Source organism: Lactuca serriola, chromosome 9 (genome assembly GCF_051521515.1).
Source record: "Lactuca serriola cultivar US96UC23 chromosome 9, Lser_US96UC23_V15, whole genome shotgun sequence".
Taxonomy (NCBI): Eukaryota; Viridiplantae; Streptophyta; class Magnoliopsida; order Asterales; family Asteraceae; genus Lactuca; species Lactuca serriola.
In genome coordinates this window covers 190662545-190666432 of record NC_136416.1, presented here as the reverse complement: position 1 = coordinate 190666432, position 3888 = coordinate 190662545, and the positions used below count along the sequence as shown (strand labels likewise).

The 3888-nt window shown below is 48.1% G+C and overlaps 1 pseudogene; it reads left to right on the top strand.

The window, feature by feature from the left end:
- Positions 1–2819: 2819 nt before the first annotated feature.
- LOC145077381 (5S ribosomal RNA) lies at positions 2820–2937 on the top strand (annotated as a pseudogene).
- The last annotated feature ends 951 nt before the right edge of the window (positions 2938–3888 follow it).

Genomic DNA, 3888 nt, shown 5'->3' with positions numbered 1-3888 from the left:
AAGTGATTTAAGGTATAGATAAGACTCATGGAGTTTGTGTTGAAGATTTCTGAGCCAAAGCCTCGTCCGTGAGCATCGAAGAATTCGCATTCGAAGGAGCAAGAAACGAAGATTATTCTTTCAACATTCAATCCTTCAACCCCAGAAGCAAGGTGAATCTGCAATTGAAGATTATGTGACGAATTGCATTGAAGCCTCCTCAATCAGTCTATTGCTATCTTTGTACCTGCTGAAGTGATCCAGAAGATTTGTTCTCTCTGATGTTCTCTCTGAAGATTCTCAAGCTGAAAGCACTATATTTCAAGAATAAGTACGTCAAGCCTCCTCACCCAACGTGCGTTCAATGCCAAATTCTGAAGAAATGCCCAACCGCTCAAAATGAAGTCATTCATTAAAGATTCATCAAGTTCATCTTGAAGTCGTGAAGAATTTGAAGATTAATGCTGAAGCCAAGTTCCCAATGAAGATTATCAAGAAAGCCAGCTACTTTTTAGGGGAGTTTGTTGGGTCATTTAAGAAAAGAAAAGAAAGCTATAAACCAAGGGGGAGATTGTTGGGTTAATATTATGGTTTATACTTTGCTTTTCTAGGAAATTGTATTTTTCTGTAATATTTATGGAGTTTACGGTCATATTTACGGTTGAGTTTACGGCCGTAAACACCTTACGGCCGTAAACCCATTTACGGCCCATGTCCACCAAGCCCATATTCTCCAAGTATAAATATAGGTGTTAGGGTGAGGAGTAGAGATTGATGAACCCTAGACATTGTACGGCCAAGAGAGAGAGAGAGAGAGAGAGAGATAGAGGAAGAGAGAGCATATTGTGTGAGAGAATCTATTGTAAGCAATTTCATCTTTATATCATCAATACAATCAAGATTCTTAATATTCTTCTTCTCCTTCTCTTCTATTTGATCTGACATCATCCGTTTGATTGGGATTCTGCACCATCAAATGGATTTGATTGATACACAGGCAGATTAGGGACTTACAGATAAAATGTCGGGTCGGGGTAGCTAAGAACCGTTTCCTCGTCATACAGTCTCTAAGACCGTTGTCAAGCTCCAAAGTCTGTAAGTATATACAATGTACTTGGTACATGATTCCCGCGTTCCAGTCATAGCTAAAAGTTGTTAATAGAAATAGACGCCCTGAGCGTCACGCGCGCACCCTGATGAGGGGGACGAGACCCGCAGCCAGCATCGGGTGGGGAATTATATTTCTATGGCCGTTGGATGGGAACTTTGATTGACTGGTCAGCGGTGCACACTTCGCAAGTCCCTTGTAAATATTTTACAGACCGAACTCTGCTTCATGAATTTGCCGTCGGCAAGCTCTAAGTGTCGTGGCACTGGAGCGGCTCTCTGAAAAGACAACACAAGCAAATTTAATAGTTAGTATTTTCTCTTGAAGTAATAAATTGATTGTTTTCCTGTTGGGGCTCATTCGAAATGCTTCACGAGTAGTAATAGGATACTACTCTTCTCCCTCCCTTTTTGAAAATGCAGAGTGGTCCTGTCCACAACGCGTATTCTGAAAGTGTATTCTGTTGAGCGAGGCTTGCGGTAAATGAGCGTTAAATGGTTGATTTTTGTCTTGTAAAGATGGATCATGTTTTGTTGATGTAACCCTAATACCTTGAAAGAGCCCATCTAAATTATTGATGGCGTGCCTAAGGCAGCACAGTAGAACCGCGTCTAGCCCAAGAGCCGGGCACGCCAACTAGGCTCAGCCCAGCAGGCTTAGTGCCTGCTGGCGTCCCCGGGAGCGAAGCACGCAGGCGGAAGGCTCACGCCCGCCAAGAGGAGCTCCTTGCTCCAAGACAAAAGATACGATCAAGAGACAAACAGAAGGATCAGATCATTACCATCGGAGCCAATGAGAGCGCTCTAGCGGTTGAAGGCGCACGACCCTCCAATCAGCGCCTCTGATCCTGTCTCCCCAAAAGCGATCCAGTCTGGTACGGCTCAGGAGCGTTAGGTATAAAAGGATGTGCTCTCAGACCTGCGAGGTAAGTTCTCTGGGCTTTCTAAAGAGAATACACACAAACCCTTAAACATCCTCTAACTTGACCGTCGGAGCATTCTTCGGGGAGCTCCTCCGGAAAGCTGCTGATGGCCTCTATTCTTTGTGATCTTGTAGTGATAGCTAGACGTTCGAGAGAAGTTTGCGGATAGAGAAAGAGCAAGGTCGCACCATTTGGCTGTAACATCCCCCTCTGGCACGTATCACAATATTGTCCGCTTTGGGCCACTCGGCACGAGGACTTCCCAGGGGGTCACCCATCCTGGTACTACTCCCGCCCGAGCACGCTTAACTGCAGAGTTCTTATGGGATCTGCTGCCCTCACGGCTTTAAAACGCGTTGTGATGGGGAAGGTATCCACACCCCTTATAAGGAATGCTTAGTTCTCCTTCCCAGCCGATGTGGGATCAGATCTAACCCACTTTCACCCCCCATTATAGGGTTCGACGTCCCCGTCGAACACATCGACCCGTGCCCCAGCTCTGATACCATTTGTAACATCCCGCTCTGGCATGTATCACAATATTGTCCGCTTTGGGACACTCGGCACGGGGACTTCCCAGGGGGTCACCCATCCTGGTACTACTCCCACCCGAGCACGCTTAACTGCAGAGTTCTTATGGGATCTGCTTCCCTCACGGATTTAAAACGCGTTGTGATAGGGAAGGTATCCACACCCCTTATAAGGAACGCTTAGTTCTCCTTCCCAGCCGATGGGTTAGATCTGATCCCACATCGGCTGGGAAGGAGAACTAAGCGTTCCTTATAAGGGGTGTGGATACCTTCCCTATCACAACGCGTTTTAAATCTGTGAGGGCAGCAGATCCCATAAGAACTCTGCAGTTAAGCGTGCTCGGGCGGGAGTAGTACCAGGATGGGTGACCCCCTGGGAAGTCCTCGTGCCGAGTGGCCCAAAGCGGACAATATTGTGATACGTGCCAGAGGGGGATGTTACAATTGGTATCAGAGATAGGGCATGGGTCGATGTGATCGACGGGGACGTCGAACCCTATAATGGGGGGTGAAAGTGGGTTAGATCTGATCCCACATCGGCTGGGAAGGAGAACTAAGCGTTCCTTATAAGGGGTGTGGATACCTTCCCTATCACAACGCGTTTTAAATCCGTGAGGGAAGCAGATCCCATAAGAACTCTGCAGTTAAGCGTGCTCGGGCGGGAGTAGTACCAGGATGGGTGACCCCCTGGGAAGTCCCCGTGCCGAGTGGCCCAAAGCGGACAATATTGTGATACGTGCCAGAGGGGGATGTTACATTGACACCATTCGTTTATGAGACGAAGAACACAAGCGAAAAGCACAAAAGCAAACGTCAATGGCGTCCAATGGCAGTGAGGGACGACCGACCAGTCCCATACGTCCCATGACGGCATTGGACGAAACACCGCCGTCTACAATGGTCAATAGGGTCATTTTAGGCGAAGGAAGTTCTACAGCAATCGCCGGAAATGTTCCACAACCGCCGATTTCTCATCAAGGAACGACTCCGGTGGGGCCACTTCCGTCTACACACCTTCAGATACCACCATTCTTTGCACCGCCGCTGCAGCAGGCACAACCGATCCACTCAACAACACTTCCATCGAGTCACGTTTTCAACATCTCACCGTCGTTTGCAACGCCATCATCATTCCAGATGACAGGTGGACAGAGTTCAACGACCTCGTTACCACCGTTGGCGCAAACCATGATAAACCACTCACCACCCATCTACCCGATGGGCAGCGCATGGACTGGACCGACTATCCCTACCAACGGCAGCCTGAAACAGCCGGTAATGATCAACCCTGTAGCCCCCATGCACCCTTTCTCCGCCACTTATCCCCTCCAGCTGCCATTCTAGCCATA